Source organism: Apteryx mantelli, chromosome 5, assembly GCF_036417845.1.
Source record: "Apteryx mantelli isolate bAptMan1 chromosome 5, bAptMan1.hap1, whole genome shotgun sequence".
In the NCBI taxonomy this organism is placed as follows: Eukaryota; Metazoa; Chordata; class Aves; order Apterygiformes; family Apterygidae; genus Apteryx; species Apteryx mantelli.
In genome coordinates, this window is record NC_089982.1 from 8190947 (window position 1) to 8218396 (window position 27450).

Consider the following 27450-nt stretch of genomic DNA (forward strand, 5'->3'; position numbering starts at 1 on the left):
AGTTGTTCCCCACATACATACACAAATGATATCCTCAATTGTGACCGGATACAACTCACTGTCATTTGCAGCATGGCATCGGAAGCATTAAATTGTAGGACAGTAGAAAGTAACTAGCCTCAGAGAGACATTGCTGACGGAAGCAAGCTAACAGCAGACAAGAATTATCAACTTGTCAAGAGAAGATGGTTTCAGGACTAGATCACTGCTCTGATGCAGCTCATCTTGCTGTGCCAATGGCACTAGCAACGCTGTAGGCTGAGGTCCTTGTCTCTGTGGTAACACGGGCTCAGCTTGTTCTTGACCGGCAGGAAAGGATGTCCTTGACCTTGCTGAGTGTTCCTGCTTCTGCCCCTTGAGTGGGAAAGCAGTTTCATGCAACGCAGCAAACAGCAATTCCTCTCCTGTTTGCCCTCCCCTGGTCTCTTCAAGCCTCTCCCCCACTGCTGCTCACTGACACTGAGCTCATGGAAATCATGTGACCAGTTCTTTAAAAATTGCCATCGTGAGATGCGATGCCACAACAGTTCTGTGATATGTAAAACCGGACAGCCAGTGACCAATGCAGAATAGGGTAAAGACAGAAATGCAACAGAGGCCTTTCTAAATGTAGAGCAACACTTGAACATCAAAATGGAAGAGGCCTTCCCAGCCTAATAAACATATCGTAAAGCAGGGAGAGATCTACTTGTTATGCAGAGCTCATAAAACATAATAAAAATCAAGGAAGCTGCATTACAACCAAATGGTATGAACAGGGGTACATGTTTTGAAAAGGGAAGGAAATACACTTTTGTTGATCTAGGAACCTGATAAGCCATACTCAAACCCAAGAATGGAATAGACAAAAAGAGCGAGAATGATAATGTAAGAATATAACAAGGTTGCTCCTTGCACCTAAATATCCAGTATAACTTCAGAACACTGTGGTCCTCATGAAAAGAGGTGTCAGTATTTGAAAGTGCTATTTTACAAGAACTCTTCTCCATATTATTGATCTCTCACGTTATCAAGCTGAACTATGAATTTCCTTTCTTGCATTTCATGCCACTTGCACAGTGTGGTTACCATATCCAGTTTCAACCTCTTTCAGGGACAGATTCACCCTCATGCCTCCATGCAGTTTTGCTCTTCCAGGATTTCCCACAGCCCTGAGATATGCGCATATAGTCTTGTTTCTATCCTTTCCCTCTTTTTTGGAGGCTACAGCTGAGGAAAACAGGACTAAATCAGATGCCTTTGACAGATAGTTCATAACCATGGATCTTCTTCTAACACCGTCATCTACACACTACAGCAGGTGTCAACATTACCATTTCAAAATATTTATTCTAGAAAGGAGAAGAGAACATCTTTTTTCCACACTCGTAACCTTCAGGTTATCTATAACCTGTACGAACACCAGACTACAATTCAACAGCAGCATGTTTTATCAGTGCAGGATACAAATAGAAGTCGAATCCAGGCCTCACAAATTCAAAAAGCTCCCTTACTTGCCTAAGAACACAGATTGACATTTTATTTTTGCAGGATAAGACGCGTTTTGAAAGGTATGAGTCACATGAGGTGACTGCTAAGCACATAAACAATGCAGCAGTCAGTACCTTAATTTATTCCACACACAAGCCCAGAGCAGTATAGCGGGGTAAAAACTTCAACTGAGATTCTACAATTTTTTTAAACCTATCAGTTACGCACGTTTTTACCCAATCCATTACCCAAGAAGAACTTGCTATTTCTGAGAGTTTGCATTACAAGTTCACTATTATTCTGTCTTGTGATTTTAGTTCTCTTTTCCACATTAGCTCTGGAAAGGCTCTTCTAACTCTACATTTTTGCTTTCATTATTCCTATGGCCTTTTCCATTTAGAAATGACAAACTGCTGGTGCTACTTCAGCACTGTTAAAGTGAACAAAACTTCACAAAAACATCTCTTTGACCTTGTACTTCCTTACAGAACAGCCCAATGCCAAGGTAGTTTGGAAGAGGTATCAGCAGTAACTTTATACATAAAATTCTCAGACTTGACAGGGAGAGAAAGAATGAGCCAAGGTTGACGCATGTCAGACATACCTTGTTTCTAAATGGCATTCAGCTTCCCCAATGATAATTTGGTAAAGCCATCTGGATGGAATAAACCCACAAAACACAATGCTGACAATTACCAACTCGCTTTGGAACTCTTAAAAGCACTTTTAGAGAAATTTGCCTCTTTTAACGATGAAATTTGACAAATGCCTCAATGAAGCATTAAAAGAAAGTTAACTCAGTTGCTATTTGTGATGAAGGCTTCGTAATAGCGCAGTATCATCTACCAACCTGCTACATCAAAGCCAGCTGAAGGGTTCAAACAACATATTAAAATATGAAACACCACTGCGAGTCTTTTGTTAGTACATGTGAGAAACCCACAGGAACAGCCAGCTAGTTACAGACTTTAGATCATAATGTAAATACACACAGGAGTGGAGCAGCAGCCAGGTTCCTCCACCCTACACAAAAAAAGTCCAAGTTGAACTGCAGGTGACCTGATGGTTTAGGAATCATCTCATCGTAACCCTCCAGGCTCAGGCAGCAAGGATGTCAGCCAAACTGAAGAGATATGGGCCATAACCAAAAAACAGATAAAAGCAGCTACAACTTGGAGATCCTCTCTGCCTTATACAAATAGAGCAACAATTCAAAGAGTAAATAAGTTAATGCTTCCCCTCATAACGTACTTGCAGTTGTATTTCATCGGAAGCAAAAATCTTTAAGGCATTCCAGCTCTCAAATAAGATGCAGATGATTCAGGTTTTTTTCAAACACATACGGAGAAGAATGCAGCCAAAATCTCAGCTAGGCCTTGAAAGATGTTGTATATACAGCGTTAAGCTTTCTACTGCACAAAGGGCATCTAGGAAGGCAACTACTGTGATTTCATTTCACAGTGTGATTTAAGATATTACAAAACAGAAATGTTAAAAGAAAAAAGTAGTAAAAGCCTTTCATGTATTCTCAAATTGAGTCAGATGTTCACGTGCCATGTATCTGGACAACCTCCGCTTTCAATGGAAGCCTGATCTCTACTTCAAAGGGAGGAAATTAGACAAAAGGGGAAAGCATGTACACTTCTAAGCACAGGCAGCCCCAGGAAAGCCAAGACCAAAGGACTAAAGCCATCAGTTTCCTAACACCCCCAAGACAGACCAAAGCCTGCAAGATGTTTAACTGAGGCAGAAATTGAAAGCACGAGCGCTTGCACTCCTCCACCTCCACCAGCGCTTATAAACCTGTCATATTATTTGACTAGTCACAGCACTGGGACATATTTTCGGTATTTCCATCGTCCATGTAACTTCTGATGACTGAAGCGAAAAGAACACAATCCTTCTCTCATTCTCAAAGCCATCAGCTATGGGTGGCTTTTGTTTTTTAATTGGTTTGGTGGACCAAACATGAGTTTCAGGTAGATGGTTAGCCTCCTGAATGTTTAGTTTGTCCTCAATCATAATGTAACATTGACTGAATCCAAAACATGCAAAGCGCACTGAAATACCAACTTCTTTGTTGCCATTTTGAAAAATATTTCTACACATTATAAGTTACTTATCTGTGAATGAATTATTTCTCTCTTTCTATACCTCCATCCTTTGGTACATAATTTGATAGGAATTAGTCTGATCTGCAAGCTTGGCACTAAGTAGTTTTGACACTCGGGAGCTTCTAAACTAGGCTGTAAAGTTTGCATGCCATATCCTTCTCTAGTACTTCCAGAGAATTTGGAAAATTGTCTGTATACTGTACAACCTGATGTTCTAGTCCTTAGGCAGAAAGTGTTCTGAAGTATCTCCAAAAGAAGAGTTATTTCTAGCTCAAGTGCCACAAAAGTTTTGTCCATAGCCTGAAAGTTTAACCATTAGCACTGCATTTCCAAGTAATCAAATACTTTACTGTTCTCAAGTGGCGTCAAGAATTTCTATTTGGACATACACACACTTCACAAGGACTAGTCACATGAGTAAAAACAAACAGAATTAGGACCAAAGAGTTACTGATCTAACCACCTCTATGTCCGTTCACATTGATAAGAATTCTGTACAACAACCGAAGAAGCTGAACAACAGCTGTTTCTAAATCCTTCAATTTAATATTGCTGGAAACTTATCTGCACATTGTGAAATTCTTCTCCTCCTCCTTATGCAACTGTAATAGCAAGGAAGACGTGAATAAAGTCAGCTCAAATCTTTAGTAAAACTCAATTTCCACTAGACTTTTTGGAGATTTTGTCTATGCAGGGAATCCAAATTTGTGTCTCTATTTGGAAAGTGTTCTGAAAAAATTTGCTATGAAGAAGGGCAGTACAGGTAGTATTGTTTGACAGTGGCTTCAGAAAATGAAGACTGCTAATCTCTTAGGGTCTTAGGTGCATCTGTCCTGCTTTTACACGAGCTACATGACTGAACACAACTATAGCACCATCCTATCGATAGTGTATCTTATCTTAATGGTCAGTATTTGCTGCTCCAAATGACAGCACTCCAAACCGCCACGATGCTGTTACCTCATGCACATGTTGTAATCATGCTACATGTATGTGAAGCATGTTCACACATGCTTTTATGTTTGTGCATGTACTGGCAAAATACCAACTCTAAGACGACCAGACCTCAATCTACTTTGAGGACTTAAATTCAATTTAAGCACAGATAAGTTTTAGCCTTTTGAGGTGGAGGGAGAGAGTTGGTCTAACATGAGATTTACAGAAGGCTTTCAACTGTGCCCCTCATGGTAGCATGAATTTTTACTACAGGCGGAATTTTCACTTGTGAGCAAAAGCTATCGCTTTAGATCTGTTACTGGCATAACTTGTTCCTAAAGAGATGCTGAACTTAAACATTCCTTGGCCTGCGCAGCAAGTGCAAACTACAACTTACAGATGCATTAATAGGCAATGCTCAGCCCTACCTACCTTTGAATGGATCAAATAAAATAGTAGGAAAAAAAGAACAGATCAAGGATGACTCCAATGGTGTCACAAACCGGCCTTTATAATGGTATGTCTATGATGCAACATCTTCAGGTTGTGCAGATCTGGATGCATCCAGAAAATAGATTAGTTAAAGGGTCTGGTACAATGTTAGTGTTAACATAGGGAATACAGTTAATTTATTAATTTTTTCCCTTATACAGTTTAGATAAATTCATTTTCCTAAAGAATTTGTACGAATCAATATACGGCCAAACATTTCACTTCCTCAGATTTGCCCCTCTATCAAACTCATGGCCCAGACAGTTAAATACAAATAGGCATCTGTAGCTAATATAGCCTTAAACAGCAGAAGTTGCTTTATTTGTTGGCAAGACAGGAAAATACAGGCATCCATTCCTGGCAAAGACTTAAAAGAAAAAAGTTCCCGAGAAACAATACCTCCTCTTTCTTGGATTTTTCCCTCCCACAATAATAGGGCAAAAAGGATCTTGCTAATCTGCTTTAATCAAAACAGAACAGATGAGATTCTTTTTCAGGGTTGAGCATCCAAAATCCTGTACAGCCCATATTTTAAATTTATTCAATTCTCTGACTGGCTGAGGAGTAGATAGAGTCGATTTTGAAGTTAAAAGCAGGGAATGTAGAGCAAAATGACCAAGAGAACTTGTACTTATTCAGGTCACTATAGATCGCCCTGAAGGATCCCTAAGGATGACACTAAGTGATGCTTCCCTTTGGCAGGAGGGACAAGACTTAAGAAGTGGCTTTGATTTTAAAAAAAATGAATATCTTCACTGTTCCTCACGAAGTGAAATACTGAAAATTTTCACTTGGAACAAGCCAAATTTTACACGAAGCTTCTCATTTTCACTAACTAGCACTAACAGGTGAAAAAAGGCCTGGGTTCATCTTCTGGATCCCCAAAACTGCTAGAGGAAGAAGAGTAATGTACATGTTAAAACCCTTTCTATCTTCCCTTTAAACTGTCTCTTCTTCTTTCTCCCCTTACTACACAACCTTTTTGTGAATCTAGCCTCTGACTTGCTGCTCTCTTCCACACAAAATGGGCAAATTCGCATTCGCTTCAAAAACATTTTGGGCATGATCAAAATGCTTTTCCAGTCATTTACTAGGCAATGATTTAGTCACTTGCTATTCTTTGATCCAGCTTAATCGCATTGCTTGTGCTGCACAAACACCATTGCAGGTGATCCAAACACAACACTGGCACAGGCGCGCAGCTGTCACTGTTCAGTCTAACAGGGATGCACCTGGTTCAACGCAAGAACAGCTGAAAAATATAAAAGGTTGGGGGGAGGAAGGGAGGCATGAAAAAACCCACTTGCCATTCATGCAGGCTGAGATAATAAAACTTTTCTACCTTCTGTTCTTCCCCTTCCTAAATGAAACCGAACACAGCACAGAACAAAGAAAATGCTCCTGTCCATATCATATGATTCATTTTTCTCCAAGAAAAAGGTACTTAATGAGCAAACAGACTTGTCCACTGTACCCAGGGGACATTTTGATTTACTGGTCCTGTAACAAGACTGACATTTACCACCATGCACGCTACATACATCTTTGCAGAAGATGCTGCAATAGATACACATATCAAAGTATTTTTCTGACACAGACCTTTTCAATGAAAAGGGAACCACTGAAAGAGGAGAAAAGACCACACAAAAGTAACAGCCACAGACTGTTCATTCTAATGTTTTGCAATTCTGAAATATTTAAGAACTCTTTTGTAGGAGGTCTGAAAAACGCATTCAAGGGAAGCATTTAACTTTCCTAGTGACGCTCACTCCAGACAACTAAGTCTGCAAGATGCAACAAGAGTCAGAGCAGAGAAAAACTGGAAGCCAAAACACAACTGGTAATTCTAGGACATGACTATTGCCTCTCCAAAGCTGAGTCCATCATACAGCAAGGATAAGAGCCTCTCTAAAGAGAGATCTATTTGTGTCAAGGGGATGAACAAACCTAATGGTAAACTTAATACATATGCCATCAACACGCATCCAGGGCCCAACGCTATTATGTCACTGCACAGAAATTACAAGAAATGACTCAAAGTCTGAAAAAGAAATCACAGCCCACTTTCTCTCCAGAAGATAATGAGAGAGTGATAGGAAAAAAGTGAACCTTGTCAGACAGCAGCTTTCCTACAGTACTGATGCCAAGACTTATATAGGATTGTAAATGAGCAACAAGATAAACAAAGCAGCAGGCATTTATCATGGTTATCACTTTAAGCTGATATCTAGCAATAAATCTCTGTATCTGATTTACTGCCAAATTCACGTACAAGCTCAGCTATGCATAACAGCTCCTGAGAAGATGAATAGCATAATTTTAGGATTGTTAAAGTGAAATTATGATCACATACCTACTTGGCCTATCTGAAGCTTGGACTTGACATTCCAAACAAAATCCCCACCATTCTAAATACCTTCTAATCCCAAATTTGAATTGTTTTCCTTTTTGAAGATACTTGCATCCTAGTATCTTCAAAGCTAATACACAGAATATTATATGGTAATTCACAATATATGCTCAAAATCAAGCAGTGCAGTATTCTAATAGAAAAGATTTCAAGGAATTGATAAATTCCCAATAATGGTTAGTTACATGAATCAGTCCACCTGTGACATCCTGAAACCAGAAGAAAGAAATAGCAGAGAGGAAGTTCAGATCACATTCAAAACTCTTTTTGAAGTTCATGGAAGTTGACATGAAATCTAATATAAAAACACAGATTCTTCTCCTGGTTATATCAGAGGAAACTTGGATGCTCCGAACTGATGCCACTGTAAATGGGAAACTAATGCACTTGTAAGATGAGGATTAGTTACGTTTTTAGTTATCTTCTTGCAAGTTTCTTCAATTTATTAGTGTTATTTAGCCATAAATTGAGTTTCCATAGCCAATTCAACCCCAAGTGGACCAAACCGGAGCTTCTTCTATGAGCAGTTTTACTCTGCTTAGAACAAAATGGCTTTCCCAGTTCTGCACACAAGAAGCATCTTGTAATGAAAAAAAAAAAGTCATACCTCGAAAGACAAGAGCATCACAGTTGATAGACAAAAGCCAATTTAGACACACCAGGATATTATCAAAGTAAAATATTTCAGATATCACTTAGAATTCTTTCTCTGGCAAACACACATGATACACACTATAATCTAGCCCCCCGGTTATTAGAAATAAAGGTGGGGGGGAAGAAGGGAAAGAATGGGCAAATTTATGGAGGCAAAATATAAAAAGAACCCGAAATAGACAGCATTGCACACAACGGCATGAAAAATAAAAAGCAGCTTTAAAAAGAACAGATTTCAAGCCATTAGTCCACCATAAGCCTGCCTTATCTTTATCAAGGTTCGCTGTGCAATTTTACTTCAGGTTTGCCCTGAAGAAAGGAAGGATGAGAGGGGGTCTCACAGCAGTGTGACACTTTCTGAGCAACCACTAAGAAATCTGGGATACCCTATAAGAGACACTTCATACCTGGGACTTTGGGAGCATTCACCTCATGGTCCGGATTTCCACAGGCATCTACCACTGGAGCAACCCTGCAGCAAACTTCTCCCCATGGAAACATTTACATTTTGAATCTTCAAAGCAAATCTTTAGCAAGCCGTCCTGGCATCCCAAAAGAAAAGGCTTTTGGGGTTATTTGCAAGCGACTGAAAAATTGACATAACTCAAACTTTGCCAAAGCTATTCTGGATTTTTCTCCTTTGTGTCCTAAAGAAGTGGTTGCTCTTGCATAGCAGGATACCTTTAAGATTAAAAAGATGATGTGACCCTCAAGAGAACTGTAAGAATCACATAAGATGGACAGAGAACAAACACAAAAGGTATAAGAAATAAGCCATGGTAAGAGAATAAGGTTCACATCTGAAAAATACAATTTGTCTTCTCCGATAAGAATAGCCTGAAAGAAATACAGAGTATAGGTCTCCTTCTGCATTACTGTTTCTTAACGGTGGTAATATACATAACGAATTATTCACAAACTTGCTTTCCCATTCAGTATGGAAAACAATACATCATAACAACATATCATCAGCTTGTTTTCCGAGTGTGACTTTTCTCCCCTGGAAAAAAAACAAAGACAACTTGGAAGGCATTCAGCACAGAGAAATGAAGATGAGCACTTGGCTGGACTGATGCCGTGGCAGCTGAGAAAAGAATACAAAACCTTCCACAGATGTTTGGGAGGTGCAAACACAGAAGAACAACAACAACTTAAGAGGGAAGATGATAAACACAGGTTCATTAAGGTAAGCAAAGCAGGGGCTCAGGAAGTCCATCAAGAACGTCTGTTGGCAGTGAACTACACCAGCAAAGCAACCATCCCATAGTGTGAGTGAGTAGTAAATACTCCTTTGATTGGAGAACAAAAAGAAGACACACGCGCGCACACACACACACACACCACTGCCCAGTAGCAGCCCTTAAGTCTTCAGGAGGGACCCCTCCTGCATTAAACCATTTCTTCAGAGCAGGAAACACAGGAGCAGCATTTGGCATTAGTTCAGTTAGTTTCTCCGCGCTCTACCTTCATACAAATATGCAATAAGTAAAAAGATGACAGTCCGATTGGATTCACACATCTTCAGTCATCCTGATAACTATCATTCCATAAACCCAAGGCTTTTCATGATCACCATATATATAAATATGGATCGCATGCTCCGAAAACATGTTTATTTTACTGTTTAGCCAGATGTCTCAGTATTGCAACACTGAAAGCCAAAATTCTTCAACCAACTGTTCCAAATTTCCAGTGCTTTGAGGTTTGCAGGATTTCATGTCAGACTCAAAACTTTAAATGTGGTTTTGTTTATGTAATTACAACAGTTCAGGACAACACATCTTAGTATCCCTTACTGTTAATTATTTTTACTGTATTTGCAGAAAATATCCCAGAAGTAAAAGATATTAGTACAGTGTTTTGTACAACTACACCATCTACTCTTCACAGGTCAAAAAACAAAATTTAGGCATTCTAACAAACATGAACACGTGACAGACAAATTAGCAAGAACTGAGACATTTGCACCTTTGAACAGTTAATTTTTGTTCTATAAACCACATGACTAATTGGCATAAAATTCCCCTCTTTCAGTTTCTGAAGGCAGTAGATTAATACAATCAACTGGAATAACAGTTTCAAAGGTATCAAAATATATTCTATTCTGTTTTTCAGTCTCGCTATTGCCTGTGGATTTTGGTTCCATTTCCCTGATTCTTGTTTTATATACCACATTTTCTCAGCAATATTTTTTCTGTATTTTTAAGTGGATTTCAGGACACTTTGAACACAATATAAATAAAATTTTTCCCCAAACAAAAGTTTTCATCAGTTGCAAAGAGCCCATAGTAGATACACTCTGAGGTCACGAACCTGATCCCTCATGCGAGCAGACTGCTTTACATTACCAGCAACACTAAGGGCAATAATGACAGTACACTAAGTCCAACGGTAAAAGCTTTATTTGAGAGAAAGGTGTGTTAAACTGTATCGGTAAAACTGTACAGGTTGTGAAGCTGCCGACAACAATTTCTACAGTAGTTCAACATACCAAGCAACAGTAAGTCCAAAAAGCAAGACACATTCATTAATAATCATACCTAACTAACCCCACCCAGCACAGCAGTTTCCCCGCACAGCAGTTGCTGTGTTTTCTAAGGTCTCTGATAGCGAACATAGCACACGCCAAAACGTATTGCTACGTAGAGAGGATAGGATATACTGAGTGGGAACAACCCACAGCTTTGACACACAGGAATAATGTGTGCACCCCAAACCTGTCTATGAAATGTTCCTGGCACGCTCTCCTGTGTAAAACACGTGCCATGGACACTATCTGACTGAATGCACCGAAAGAAGTATTACTGCTTCCGGTCCACTGTCCGCAGCAGCTGTGATGACCACCAGCTCTCAGGTAGCTTATAGCCACGCAGAGGCTTGGAAGCTTCTTTGCCTTCTGTTGTCTCCAAAAGAAGACAGATTTTTTAATTTGCCAGCTCTGCACACCCACAAAAGGGCCAGTCAAAATTTGGCTCTCTGAAAGAATGGTAAAAACAAGCTCCTATTACAGCATATTTGTATTCAGTTGTCACCAAATCTTACAAGAGTTCATTATACTTTGATAACAAATAAACCATTTCTGATTAACAGCTTCTCTATTTTAGCTGCAGAAAGCTACAGCAAAATTAGCATAACTATGCAAAAAAGCATGAATTATCCAAAAGCCCTTTGCTCTGAATTAATTTATACTGAAAAATGACTGAATCATTCATGACATACACTGCAATTCACCAATGCTTAAGCCTGTTACGTGGCTTTTAGAACGTGGCAATATGAAGCGAGGACATGGAATTATGGACAGCCGACTGAAATGATGAGGGACTCGTCTTTAACACCACTCAAAAACAGCTGGTAGCTTCCAAGTTCAGCAGCTCACCACTGGACAATTTACCAGCCACTGCAACACCTGAGATCATTTGTGATAACTCATTTAACTTTTCTGCACGTCCTCCTCCAACTACTCAAATTAATGCAGTATTTTTGTAAACTGTCGGCCAACATTCAACAAAATACTCTATTCAACGAAATATTCTCGAACTCTATAGCCAGGTGAAGGCTAGACTTTTGCTTACCTGTGTTTGATGGTTGTGATCAATAACACGAGACCATGTCTGTTTCCCAATTGACTTTTTCTTGCAAGTGTTTCTTGCACACTGTTCACGTTTAACATTTCCTTTCCAAAAGGCCTTAGAAAGTTGAACAGCTGTGCAAAGGCACGCATTTGTGCTAGCAAATGACATAAAGCATGACTAGTAACAGGAAGTGAACCCACTGAAAAAATGCCAGCTTGGGTAAACTGAAAGCCTGGAGAGCCATGCAATTATTGATTTTCCACCACGGAGATCTTTTTCAGCTCTGCAAATTACATCATTCCATCTAAATTACTCATCTGTATGGACAAGGAGAATAAATGTTGTGTTTTAAAACACAGTTTAGCAGTACTTCACGAGGAGGCACAGCTTCAGTGCAGGCTAGAAGTGTCTTCAACTTTTCCTGTCATGCACTTTCCACATTACACAGTCCTTTTTCAGCAGAGAAGTCTGCAGATGCTCAGGTGATAGATGATTTTTGCAAGCACGTTCACCTACCTCACTGCAAATCAGGGTTATTCCACAAAATTCTGTGGGACTACAGTAGCATAATATAAAACAGAGTAGCGAGGGACAACAGGAAAAGCTCCACAAAAGAAACTCAAAATCTACTCATCAAACACTGGAAGACGGTAGAACTAGAAAGTTACGCAATATTGGGTACTCTATAATGAAATATCTAATAATAAAAAAAAATAAAGCAGCATGAATCAATCACATATACATCTCAAAGTTTTGCTTGTTAGCTATCAAAATGTTGTCAAGATAAACAAAGAAAATAACTAACTCATCAGGCCAAAGTTAAGCCAGGCCTCCCTGGATGCCATTAACAGGTACTGGCAGCAACGGGTCTGAGGCTACGCTTTCAGGATTGCTAAGACAAAGTAGTTCCAATTTTCCATAAAGAAAAGAACAAACATGGGAAGAAAATCACTGCCTCCTTGTCCAAGCAACACCTGCTTACCAAACAACTTCAACCCTACCCTATTTAAATGCATCAGCGTTAAGACCAGGGTCCTCCCCCATTCCACACCACTTCCTGGAGTTGACTCCACAGCATCGTTAAATTAGCATGCCTGACAGCTAATAGTCATATTGCAAGCACGAACAGCCAAAGGGGCAAACTACCTGCCTGCTACGCTGCCATGAGTCTGAAACAGAACTTCATTATCAGTAAACCTACTGATTCTCACCCAGCAAATACTCATTTTGAGGCCTCCTAATTACAATATTGATTACATGGTGGGGAGCTCCTATTTTTTAAACCTACAGATTATTATATTCATTTTCTTGATTAAAAACAAAGTACAGTGCTCTGCAGTGTAGACAGAGGCTTAGTGCCTTCTTACATAAGTAAAAGGAAAGCAAAGCCGCTGCCATTTTTATCTGTTTTCCTAAGGTAATTAAACACTGCTCCATTGCCTCTTACCTTTCAGCACAGGTGACTATTATTTTGTCTAGGTGACTGAATTACCACCAGGATTTGGAATACTGAGCATCAAAACCATCTCTGAATGTAACACTAAACACTTGATTCCTTTTATACATCATGAAATCCAGAGATGGCCAGGTATATGGCGTTTCAGGAGGCAGCTGGGATGCTCAGCAGGCAAATGTCTATATTAAATTAATTTAGATATCAAAGGCCAAATGATCCATGACTCTCCCTAACTCTTCTTTTCAAGTTTTATGGCACATTTGTCTCCATTTAAGCAAGTCTTCAACCTGGATTTCTGCAGGACTGTACATCTAATAATCTATTTTGCATTGAATTCACCAGCTTGCCCTGCTCAGAGTGAGAATCTTCACCTTCAGTAACTTTCCAATGAAAACTTTGTCAGAATCAGTACATTTCACATAACCTTTCAGCAAAATCCCCCATTTTGTTCTTGAAGAGGTTTTTCAGCACCACCACCAAAATTCTAGACGTTCCAGTTTAAAGAAACTCTCTAAAGAGCTCTGTAAAATGTTAATAGACCAGTTAAGAGGAAGAAATTACAGGATCATGTCACCATTACCACAGCACTTACTTCTGCCTAACTTATTAGCTTTGAGAATTCTGCAAATGACAGACGAGCCAAGACACACACAAATAACAAGAGCTTCTTTTTGTGCCCCTTTCAGTCATTAAGTCTCAGATAAAACTATTTGCTCAAACCAGTTTCCAAGCAATGTGTCTAAGCACCCAAGTTCAAAACTAGAAGAGCCATTCAAGCCTCCTTACTTTTAAACATATTCCAACTCAGAAGCTTGTTTAACTGGCCTGCTTGGTTCTGTGATTTATTTCTTGACATTTCCAATAGCTCATATTTTCCTTGCAGACATAGGTCTTGAACCCCTTCACTGCTAGTCATCTGCGCCGAGGACCTGTGCTTCTATGTACTTCTATAAACACAACAAAACATCTAGGTTTTCCAGACCTCCAGTCGCTCTTGCAGCTTGTGTGTGTTCTTAAGTTTACATCCTAGTTTAACCATGGGCATTTAAACTTTACACTAATCCAAAAATGGCCTTGCTACCACCAGTTCCACACTTTTAATATTTTTCTAGTTAGCATCCCAAAGCCTCCACACATCCTTTCAGCTGCACTGTTATACCACAGCCAGTATACAATAAATGACTATCATCATCATGCTCTTCTCTGTTTCAGAAGTACCCGTAGCAGAAGAGGTGCCAGCACCATTCTACGGAGATGTTACCCACATTAATTCACTTCAGATGGGAAAGAAAAGTTGTTTTGTTATCCTGTGTAGCACAGGCACACGGCTACCACAGGAATTAAGAAAATACTTTCATCTTCAAAGTGGGCCCACCACTACTACTCACTTTGCTATTTTTGACATTTCATAGTATTCTGCATTTCTGCATTGTTTTTCCCCAGTTTCAGAAGCAGATGTTCTTTCCCTATGGTATTACTGCAGTTGCTCTTGGCCATCCTCAACATCTTTGATTAATGACATGCAACAGTACTGGCTCCATCATTTATTAATACAACTTTTCCTGTATCAATTGCCCAGGCAATGCTTCTGCCAAAAAAAAGAGGGCCAGCAAGAAAGAAGTGGAAGTGAACCGAACATAGTAGCTTGAGAAGGCCGAGTAATGTCCTTAGTAATTCCACCAACATACAGGAGCACCAAATGGAAACATAAAAGAACCAGGGGCTGAAGCAGCCAGTAATCTCCCTGTATAGAGAGATTTTTGACATGCCTACTATTTGGCTTCTATCATTCTAGGCACTTCCATAATACCTTTTGTTATTCTCAAGGAAAGAGTTGTCTTTTGCTGCTTAAAATCATGAAAAGGCAGATCACAGACAAGGATACTTAAATAAACTTAAATGATGATATAACAGAATACCTATCTTACACATTTATCTAGGCTCAGAAGCACTGGAGTGGATAAATCCAAGACTTGCAGCAGTAGTCACTACAGCTCAGTTTCTAAATACCCTAACTTCTACGTAGGTGAAAGAGGAACAGCTGACAGGACAACTTCACCTACAATCTCCCAAGATTATGCTTAAATCTGATCAGGAAGTTTCTCTATAGATGGCGCAAGAGATAAGAAGCAGATGAACAGGGCTTTCTGGAAAGCCCAGACTACCTCATTCATCATCTGACTAGTTCAAGTCTTCCTTCAGCAGGAGGTTTGGATAATGGTCTGTGTTTTCTCTAAGCATGCCATAGGTCTAAAAATGGGAAGAAAGTGACCATCGTTTAAGCAAAACCAGTTTCTTTATTCATCTTATCTGCCTTTCCATCCCAGAATTTTATCACTTAAAGAACTGAAATGAAACTAGAAAACAAAAATTGTCTTTCAGTACATCAAAGATAGAGGAGCTGTGCACCACGCTTATTAAAGACCAGGACTTGGTAAAACTCTGTAACATGCAATGAAAAGCTTTCCATGACAGAAGAGTACAGATTTTACAGAAAGCTACAACAGGCTTTGAGTATTTCAAGACTACATTGACTAAGATGCATACAAACCATATCCCGCAGCAGAGCTTTGATCCCCAGCTAGGGATTAAAGGAGCAATGAGGCTATGAATCAATAAGGCATCTGACAGCACATTCAAGTTACACCTCTGTATTTAACAGAACATGGCAAAGGAAACTGAATGGCCCAATAATCTGTCACACACAGTAGTTCATCGTGTGGCTCCTCCAAGGTTCAGAAATGAATGCAGAACCAAAAGGGTAGCTCCAAAAGGAGAAGCAGCATTCCTACGGGGTGGGGGTGGGGAATCAAACCATCACATTCAGCAAGAGCTAAGAAAAAACGCATCACAGCTACCACGCTTTTTTTCTCCAAAAAGCCATGGTGTATAAAGTTGCCTTAAACACTTTATGGCATTAGGAAAAAAAAAAAAAAAATCTATCACCTGACTTTAAAGATCTTCATAACTGAGTGATATCAAAGGCCTCAGACATGAAATTTTGGCCTCATCTGTACATATCCAGACAATCACCCCATCCTGACTAGAACACTGCAACTATAAAACTGAGAAGGGAGTTCAGCTCCTTAACGACGTACCACATAGCGGTACAAAGACGACCACAGTTACTAGAGAAAGTTACTTTTCCCTCACAAGTTTAAGCTCACGAGACACGAAGGGCTTGCAGTCCAGCTGCGTGTTTTGAGCAGTGTCACCAACTGCTACAAAAGCTTCCACACCGACTCCTCCTCTCACTTACTACAAAGCTGGTAGCTCGTTGCAAAGCCCAGCAGCACAAAGCTGCCCTTGTCAGAAGGGGAACAAACAGGTCCATTTTCAAGGCAGAAGCCCAAGGATCCTTCTGTCAGAAGATAATAATGAGGTCTAAGGGAGAGCTAAATAACAGGTGAAAGCTTTCAATGAACTCCAGCCCAAAAAGCAAAAAATCCAACTAGCCATCTGAGAAATAATTAGCTCCTCATGCCTCTTTTCCACATCCATCATCACAACCCAATTGCTCTGTCTACAATTTACCAGTTTAAGTGGAAAAGGATCTATTCCCCGACATCCCTACCTGACCACGCAGCACAAATACTTGTTTTTCAGATCCTCAGAAAAAAACCTAAAATAGCACAAATGGATGTCCTATGAAACCCATCAGTAGCACTGTTTGTAGCTCACTATTTCCATTTCTCCCTTACCACTGTAGTAGCATGACCTTTTCTTTATTGTTTCCTTGTCCTGGGCTCATTCAGCATTCAGTGTAATAGCACAGAGCAGAAATGAATTCCTTTACTGGGATTCCCCCCAGGTGTTATACAGTAAATTACCATTACTTACTGAACACTTAAGATATGAAATACTTACTGCATAGTCATAAATAGAGTAATAACAACTACTACATCCCTCTGGTAAGATGCCACTTTCTGTTACTCCCTATGAAAATAAAGAATGGTAAAACTCATGTTTCACAGCCTTCCTGTTCATGCTGGGAGATCAAGATCTCCGAAGCAGTGTCCCAGGAGTGACACCATCGAGTAACACGCAGATGTCCGAAGGGAGTCTCAGCATTTAGGATTTTCTTTCTAGCAGAGGACCACCCCTATGTCGAACTCCTGTTCCACACTTTTCCAGTTGACAAGGAAAGGTATCAGGAGCTGCATGAGCCTGCATTGCATGGCACTGCTGCACAAAGGCTTAATCTCGTTATGTGATAAGTAGTCTCGACACTGACTGTGCCATGCAGTATGCACTCAACTAGCTGCTTTAGTCCTTTCCTGGGGTCAGCGGAGAGCACCGCAACAGGAGCGCAAGAGGTACACGTGGGGATTCAGCACATGTTAAACAGGAGAGGACTCCACAGCCAACCGCAAGACGCTCCAAGTGCTGTGCTTAAGGAGCCATGCCAGGCTCCTCGATTATGCAGCTGTCGGCACACCTGCCCACTGCTCCTTCCCAGAAACTTCCCTTTCCCCTTATACCTGGCAGAAGGCAAGAGTCTGAAGTAAATAACATGGTTACTCCTGTACAGAGTCTCATGGACTAGTACAACAGGTACCATTAAGAATTGTTACTGTATGTGATAAAGCCTACCAGTAACAGTTAGATCGAATAGAAACGATCATGGGATTTGAGCAGATTTTTTTTTTTAAATAACACCAACGCTAGCACCTAGTAAGTTCATCAGAATTAGTGAAGTTACCAGAAATACCAAAGTAGTTATTGAACAGTTGACTCACTAAACCACAGAATTGTAGTTAAAAAAATAAATAAATAAAAAGAGGTACTAGCAAGTGCAAGATGTAAATTTGCTGTGGATTATATTCTCACCCTGGCACATCATTTATATTAGTATGGTTAGGGACTAGTCTGCCTTGTACATCTGTCTACAGCACACATGCTGAACAGGCAGGCTAGGAAAGGACCTCGTGGTTCACAAAACCCAGCTTCTGAAACCACAGTGGAGCCTGCCACAGAGTCACGTTCAGAACCTGAACAAGCACCACCCGAACAACAATTTAATATTTCCCCTCCATCCTTGCCCCAGCAGTTCAAGGCTACCCAGGTATTCTCCTTCTCTGTTAGTAACACTTCTTGTTTCATTCCAACATATTCACGGCCAGTCTAAACTGACTTACTCACGCAGTATCACCTAAAATAGTTCTGCTCCCTCCCTGATGTTTACCCACCTGATATATTTATGTACACAGTTTATGGCTGCTCTCCTATTTTCGCTAGATTACACAAATGAAGCCAGATCTGATCTTGTTTTACAGAAGATAACTACAACATGTCAGAGTAGTCTAGACAACAGCCATCACATGTATACCAGCTTATAAGGATAAAGTAACAATCGAAAAGCACCAGTTGTCTTTTACCTACAAACACATATAAATATTATTTTTGTACATTTTCATTATTCAGAAACACTGCTTATAACAGTTCCTTCTCAGCTTCTTGCTGCTCACATAGTTGTGTCCCCTGAGAGCGAAACCTAACAAAGTACACTGGCGCACCATCGTAGATCTCTGTTTATACAAATGTATGGGTTTCAAATACCATTTATCATACATTTCTGAAGGATGAAGTTACGTGACTCCATGGCAAGTGCTGTACTCCCCCGGGAGAAGGAGGAATTTCAGCTACATGCTGGTTGAAATGACAGTTAATGACTCTCCTCTATCTCCAATAATTGAACCATTATTTAACATATAAAGTCTTAATTGCTTCATGTTTTATAGGTGCCTTCTCCGATTTGTGCTGCTGCTCAGAGGGTAAGAATACAAACCATTCAACTAGCTGAGAATCACAATCCCTCTTCCTTTGCCTTAGGGTTTTTTTGGTTTTAGACATTCAGGGCTCAAAATTGCTAGTTTTGGGTTTTTTTTTCTTAATCTAAATCCATAATTGCTAGAAACAAAATGGAGTTGAAATTCTTGCATTCCACTACTTCAAGAGCTGGGGCTTAAAGCTACTCAAATCCTACAATCCTGGAGAGAGATACCATAAAAGCTGTCAGATTTCCCCTATAGGACGCACAAACTTAAGTGTTATTGCATCACAGGGGTAACTTTCCGCTGTCCCCATTTTGTAGTGTTAAGGAACACCTCAGACTCCATTACATAATGCAGTAATCTGTGAGTATGCATCAAATGTTAATAATTACATCTAAATTAATCCATTGACCTTTTAAGTACATTTACCTCACTCCCCAGAAAACAGCACCTTCAAGGCTTCAGATCATCATATGTTGTAACCCTCCCCACCCTCCCCCCAAAAAAACCCCAGCAAGTAGCACTGCAAATAAACCTGTCTTGCACTGGACGCAGAACTAGATTTTGCTATACATACGAACAAAACTAGTCCCCAATCTTGCAACCAGTCACTCATGTATTTAGAAGAATGGGGATTTTGCTACTATGTTTTGATCCTGAAACTTTTTTGGCCACTCTGCAAACAGAACTCCTCACCTGTCACAGTAAGCTTTTTGACCCAGTTTTTTTCCCCATTAACTTCTAAACTCAGCACATTTTACATGGCAGCGACTGAAGAGATAAAGCAATCCCATTGATTAAGATCCCAAACAACTGTAATGACATTTTGAAGCGCAAAGCCCATTTGCAAAGCATCCTACAAAGCATATCCTAGGAGATTCTCATTTACCTCTGCTAAATAAAAAGCCTAAACATGCTTTGAAACTGCAAATATAAATAAGAATTCAGTCCTTTAAAAACAAGGTCCTTCACTATCTTTAAGTTACAGGACATAGCATGTTTGCTCTTTCGCCAGTCAGGTCCCCTAGCATTTCTCCCTCAGTTAGATTGCTTCTTACAAGAAATTGAAAAAAAGAAGAAAAAAAATCTGTGAGAACAGCTGCACAAATATTTTAACTGCCAGGGACAAAGTTTCTCTCCAGTGTCCAGAATTTTTTGTTGTGTTTTGCAAAACCACTCTACAGTAGATAACCACGGTGACTATCCATGCGTGTGACACACGATTTTGATCTCATTCCCAGAAGAAAGGTAAAAGCTTAACTCAAGCCCACCAAAAAGACACACACACACAGAAAACAACAAGGCACACAAACACTTGAAGGAAGTGTCTAGAAGCTCCTACATGTAGAAGCTTATACAGCAAATAGGCTGTTTGTTCTGCCTTCTTGTGGACAACCAAAATACTGGGGTAGGTAGCTTACTATTACAAGCAGACGCACAGCCATTTTTTCCTTCCTGTATCATCATCATCTCACGTTTAACAACAACACTAAGACCACAAATTACACAGCATGCTTTCCAAGACAATACAAAGATAATTAGGCAATGATATCATTAAAAAAATATTTCCAGAAGCCTTTATTTATCCCCGAGATACATCTGCATTCACACACTTGTCTGAGCATTGCAGGTTTCTAGCTTCCAACAGGAAGCTTTAGGAGCGAGTTTTATCCTGCTCCATGCTATACATGGATAACTGCAATTTTTATTTCCTGGTCCCAGCTCAAGGAGGTCAGGTGAATATGATTAGCACTCCATTACGATAATAAACTGAATAGCCAGCCCTAAATACACACAGTAACAGTGATAAGTGTTAAGTAATAAGATCTTGAAGCTATTGTAGCACACAAAGTTATTTAAAAGTTTGGAGAGCATTAAACTCCCCCCCCCACGCCCCCAAATACTGAAACAATTTAAAACCACTGTGGCTGAGGAGGCCAGTCTCCAAATCCAGCTGATCCTTAGAGTAAGATTTGAAAAGTGAGAAGCAAAGTTGATAGAAAAATATTGCAGAGACAGCAGATGAGACTTTCTCAAGCAACTCAATAGGGGCTGTAAGCATACTTTAAATTTCCCTTGACCACAGTGCTCTCCCATCTGCTAAACACTAATCTAGCACGTTGGGATTACTGGAGCACAGCAGCACTTCAGCATAATCATTTTCCATCTCTGCACCCCACTACGGCGCTTGCTGTCAAGTAGGATATTCAGGAAAAGAATCCCTGCTTTAGGTACGCTCCAGCATGCTGACAACTGCCTCAGATGATCTGAATTTGTGTGACCAACTCATGTGATTCGTTTTCTAAGAGACTCATTCTGTAAGGCTGTGCCCACTCATCCCAACAGCACCACTTGAAAATGAGATGGTGATCTTGAAAAATCAAAGGCAAAAATATGCATCACGGCATGCTCTAAGTCACCAGCTTTTATCCTTCGTAATGCCCACCCCTTTCTGAATGAAGAAAAGCAAGCCTTCAAAAATAGCATAGGTCTATGCCAAACTGCACGTCTGCTATGGTCATTCAGTTCCTCACCGGTAGGCCAGAAAGAGGCAGATGATCAGGTTATTCTGTTTTTCCCAAGTGACTTCCAAACAAACGGACAGCTACAACAGGCCACAGTTCACCCAGCCTAGGATCCTAGGTCTCGAACTGTGGCCAAAGTTAAACCCTCCAGGGATGAGCACAAGAACCAGGACAAGCACATAATGATACTTGCAGCTAGCCACCCCTTAAACCTGGGTTTTCCTTTTAGTAACCACAACATTTTGCTGCAAGCATTTCCGCATCTCTAATTACAGTGAAGGTGTAAATAAGGTGTGCAGTCCTACCTCCCTTCCACCGTTTTGAACCAACCACCATCACCTTTCGATACACCCTAGTTAGCGTACTAGAGAGGAAAGGGAACAAATGGCCTCTGTTCACACTTTCCATGCCACTCATTAATGCAGCCTTCCCTGCTCTGCTTCCCCCTCAGTCATGCCACATTCAGGCTGAGTCTTTTCCTGCTTGGCTGTTGCTTGCACAAAAGCTGCTCTATATCCTTGACCATTCTGGTCACCTTTTTCTAAACCTTTTCCAGCTCAACTAAGCTGCAAATCACTCACATTTTAGGGTAGCAAGAGATTCCTCTGGTGTCACCTCTACCCCCTTCACATTTTTCTTCTCACAACAGAGGATGTGGTAGCTGAGGGAGGTAAGAGAAACAGCAAGAGAGACAACTTGGTGAAAAACCAAAATGCTCCTGTTGAGCCCTAGGTCCAGTCATTCTGCGAAGGATGAACTGGAAGGCTCTATTCTCTCTGTTAACGGAGCACTCTAGATCCTCATAAAACAGAGAAATAGCTCAAGCAATGTCCTGTAGCTAACACATTTTGGCCTGGACTACACAAATGCACGAAAAGGCATGTTTGGTTCTCAATTAGCAAGATCTGCGGGGATCTTCTCCCCTTTTCAGTGCTTGCCTGCCTCCTGGACTCTGGAAAAAATATGCTCTTTTCTTCTCTTTTACCTTTCATAACACTTTTTGTGGTTGTTCAATTTGGCAGGCCAAGAACACCAATCCAGTTAAACTTTAAGCTGCTCTAAAAGCACAGGCAAAAGTGGGAAAAAGGAGAACAGGAATAAAACATTTCTCTAGAAGCAACAGACATGAAAGAGATTCAGCCACCTTCTTCACAAGGGAGCTATTATCCATAATTGCTATTATACATAATTGCCCAAGACTGAACAACAAGGATACGAAAGGTATTTCGTGACAAGAAAACATATAAACATTACCAAGGATTTCAACATGTGTTGCTGAAGTTTGTTTCACTGAGCCACAGGGCACAAAAAACAAACAAAAAACAACTAACCAGTACTACAGTAAGCAATAGAGGTTGCTTAAAAAGCGCTGAGCTAACCTGCTCCTTCAAGGCCTTTGGCCTGGTGCAGCGCCACATTTTGACTAGGAAGGCCCAGCAAAGCAAGAGCTGAGACAGGCAGACAATAAAATGAATTGAAACGGTTAACGAATAAGTCACAAACCATAACTAACTGATCAAGCCTCATAATGCAGGTGGTTTTTAGTCTCAGAGGAACTACCTTATTTTGCAGTTTAACCAATGACCTGGAAGAAAAAAAACAGCACCACAGCTGAAGAACGGTGCAGGTGATACCAGTAGTGGGGAAATGATAATTACAGAGGATGACTGACAGCCAGACAGCCGTCTGTGCACCAATCTGGGCGCTCCAGCTCAGCAGATGCACAAGTTGTGAAGCAGTGACAGTATCCGAGAGCATTCTTCTGCCAAAAAAACTCAGATCCCTGTTCAACCAAAGAGACACATCTCTGGCACCTTCACAAGAAGAGTAGTAAGGAGAAAGCAAATTATGGTATAAAGGTCATTATGTCTCTGGATTTGACAGGACCTCACCTAAAGCATCGACTTCAGTGTTGGTACTCAGAAGTCCAGAAGCATTTTGGAAAACTGGAAACAGTTTAAACATGATTGGAATAAACAAACAACCGGAGATCATAAGGAAGGAATTCAATCTTCTGGCTTTATAGAGACGAGGTAAAGAATAAGGCAGTAACTCTAGAGAGAGCAGATGTCTGGATAGTGAAGGCTGTGAAGACCTAATGAGAATCAGAGCTATCAAAGCGAGTAGCTAAAGACAGTCAAATTAAACAAGAAGTAAAACACATACTGAGAAACTGATGATAATTATGTAGGGGATATCTCACAGTGCACTGGGATGAGAGTCTATAAATTGACTTTCTGTATACAAAAAAGAATATTTTCCTAAAAGAAATGGTCTAGCTTATAACAGGAATTAAGTCAAGGATGCTTATGGTCCATTTTGGCTTCATAATCAATTAAACAAATACAAAATTTCTTTACCATCCTTTCTCTACCTATCTTTACCATCCACACTGTCACAGCCCCACAGTAATTGGCAAAGCTGAGAAGAAGGAAAGAGTTGGGGAACATACAAGACACTGCAGAATAGGAAGGAGGTTCTCAGCATGAAGGTCCTTTCACCAGGATCAGCCACCTATAGCCTGGGTACCACAGTTGGCCTGCGGACAGAGCATGGCATGTACCTACTGAAAGCAAGAGCACAAAACCACAACCCTGGGGAGGCACCAGCTACTGGTGCCTGCTCTGGACAGAGCAGGGCCCAAAGCAGCTTCCTCACACCATCAGGTTGCTTCTGGGAGTCCAGTAGTAGCGCCACTACGAGGCAGCATCTCCTGGCTCCCACAGTAACACTTCCACCACCTAATGCCACTCTCTCTTCCCACCTCTCTAAAAGTTTGGGAGTTCAGCCTCATTTGAATACCTCTCTGCAGATGAATGAGTCCGTTTAGCTGTCTCAAAGCAGGGCTTGTTGACATCTGCTATGCTACTGAAGTCTAAGAACACTAATCTTTGAGACACCTGGTATTTTCGTGCCCTTTTGGAGCACTACAGAAGCAAGCCACTTGTTTTCCAATTCAAAAAGAAACCTAATCAATATTTTCTCCTAAACACAATCAACAATCCTAAATAGTTTGAAAACCTTGCATTTCTTTAACATTTTAATACAAATACAATCACTAGCACTTTTTGCAGGCTTCCTTGTAGAAAGGGAGAGCGACCTGGAAATTCAGTCTCTGTTGTCATTTCCAGCTTCTGTCACTCCAAGGACAGACAGTGAAGTAACACAAGTTTCATACAAAGCTGTGCATTTCCTTGGAGTCCAGCAGTATCAGCCACCTGCCCAACCTGGAGTCTTCAACATTGCAGGAAGCAAACTACCATACAATGGATGAAAAAAAAAAAAATACACGAGATTTTCCATCCATTTTGTTGTTGTTGTTGTTTTGGTATTTGAAGAAAAGGCATCATTCCTTTGCTTCCTACCTGAGAACTAACATAGTTCATTCACCTGTAGAAGAGTTTACAACAAATGCCATCTTGGTACTACACTGAAAATGCCAGTCTTCACCAGCATTTTCTTCTTATTCATGTCTCAGAAAAACTCAAAACAAATAAAGCAGATCACTAACAGCTCCAAGAACAAAACATACTTCTAAAGGCCATCAGGTTGCAATAAACACCAAACAGCCTGCAGTGAAGACAGCTAAAGGTAGTAGGATGCAAATCACTTAAAGCTAACCACCATGAATTACAACTCCCACTTTTTTCTGGACTTGTTTAAAAATTACATATTGACTCAAGCAGCAGGAGATGAAAAGGTCCTGAAAGCTGCCTGTGCTCTATAGCTGGGCAAGTAACTTGCAGGGGATTTCTGTTCCAGCTACTTCTGAAGACATGGCCCTATCAGGAGTTCAGCCTATTATTGTGAAGCAATTGCCCTTAAGGGAGCTTAATTTCTAGCTTTCTAAACTCTGTCTTCAGAAAACTGACCCTAGCTATAAGGAGTGATCTTCATGCACCAGCCTGCCACTACAGGAGAGGCACATGTCTTAAAGGAGTAACTTGCTGCCTCCCTCTCACTTAAGCCCAGAAATGCATTGCAACACAGCATGAAGAACAGAAACTCCTTCTCTGCAGAAGGACGTCTGTGAGCTGAGTCCTCTTCACTATTTGCTTTGGGTTATTTACTATGGGGCTTTTTGTGTGCAGGCACACCACTTACTGCAATCTATTCCTATGTAATTTCATAACAGGATGAAAGCCAAAAATACAAGAAAAGAAAAAAGCAGCAGAGGGACAAGGCAACAATCAAAAGAGGCAGACAAATGAAGTTGAGACATCACGCACAAAAAAAATGGAGTTCTAAGAATATTTATTTTTAACTTGCGACTCACTCTACTGTGTGCCATAAAATGCCTTTTGTAGTAACAAAACCTGCATAGTAACAAAATCTGTGTTTCATAGGGACTGGAGATCAGCACTTCACTGTCAATCTTTCCTTCTGTCTACGTATTTGTAACTATGAGTACCCAGATGCTGCCTTCTGTAAGTACTAGCTGCAAATAAACTGATTGTAGTGAGGAAAGAGTGCTCTGTTCCTTGTCTTGATAAATCTCCATCCCTTAATTCTTACCTCAAGGGGAATCCTTTGCCCAAGTGCATGGGAAGATACTGCTGCCTTACAGGTACAGAAGAACTCCCCAACAGAACAACTTACCCTCCTCATGTCCTACTACCTGCTGATCTAATAAGAGTTATTGCCTTCTCACAGCAACCACACTACTTACTACAGACAAACAGAATTCAGATTAATATCCAACAAATTCAGAAGAATGAAGTCACTACAGTTACACATAGAATGAATTTGGTTTCTTATTTCTACCTCTACAGGACAAGGGCTAACTTTAAGAGAACCACGCAGTTTATTTCCACTCATTTGTTGTACAACAATGTTTCTAACAACATCAAATAAGAATCACTCAGTACTCACCACTCTAAAACCCATAAACTGGCAACATATATCCACTTTAGTAGGAAGACAGATAGATAAATATTTTGTACAAACTCAAAGGAGGAAAAAAAAGACAACTACTATCTAATCGTAAAAAGAAATCCACTCAGTAGCTTTAAAATCCACTCAAGATTCCCTAATCCTTTGGTAATTACAATCAAAGTGCTTATTCTGAAGTCTGTCCCATGGAGCCTGTTATTTCTGAATGCCCCACATTTGTGTAAAAGGAGGTTAAGAGAACCACCACAAATCCAAAGATGAATATTATCATGCAGACTGCAGAAATCATAAAGGGCTTTTTATTTATATTTAAGCCAACAAGTAGTCAGACGACAGCATATTCAGCTTGTATCCCTGAAACCAGCCCAAAAGAATGCTGTTATAAAGTATTTAGCACCGTTAAGAAATAATAGTGTGTAACTGAACACTTAGAGCTGCCTCCCTCAGGCAGACAAGAACAGCCGTCACAGACAGCTGCTGCCACTGCTTCCTGGTCTGCAGTAATTATCTGTCCTGTAAAGAACATACAGTTTTGTCACCAAGATAAAAAACAACTTAATGCCACCTACCCTGTTTGCAGCCGCAGTGCTGACCCGAGCCAGTGAAAGCTCCAAAACCACTCCAGATGAGCAGTCCTATCTTCCACAAATGGAGCTGATATTCTCACCCATAAACGTGGTGGCTTAAGACAAATTCGGAAACTGTTGAGCTAAAACACGCTGTCACTGCGGTGAGAAGTTTCTTTTACTCCTCCCTCTCTCAAACGGTGAAATCATCCGTGCACACACAGACCCTGAGGACTGCTACCACCGCACAGGAGCCCTGCACTCGCACTGTATGCCCTCAAGAAATCCCAGCCACCGCGTGAAGAACAGCCTAAGAAGTTAGAAAGAGTGACTGCGTGTGTATGAATGTGTAAATATACGGTACGAGAGGCTGGAACAGCGTCTCAGGGCCAGCCCTCAGACGCAGCCCCAGGTTTCAGATTTCATTGGCAGCTGGCAGCACTGGAGCACACTCGCAGCATTGCTGTTGCGCCGGGGAGGAATCCAGCTCGCTTCCCAGACATCTCTGGAAATCCCAGCAACACAGCATCCGTGACCATGCCAGTGCCTCACGGACCCTCTGTTAACTGTTTCACCATGCTTGCTGTT

The 27450-nt window shown here is 40.6% G+C and overlaps 1 protein-coding gene across 4 annotated transcripts in view; it reads right to left on the reverse strand.

The window, feature by feature from the left end:
• The window catches only part of ARHGAP24 (Rho GTPase activating protein 24), a 249256-nt gene extending 222064 nt beyond the window's left edge, over positions 1 to 27192 (reverse strand). For all 4 annotated transcript variants that reach the window (XM_067297417.1, XM_067297416.1, XM_067297418.1 and 1 more), the window contains exon 1: positions 26866 to 27192. The gene's annotated coding sequence lies outside the window, so the exon portion shown is untranslated. The remainder of the gene's footprint in view (positions 1 to 26865) is intronic.
• Between the last annotated feature and the right edge of the window lie 258 nt (positions 27193 to 27450).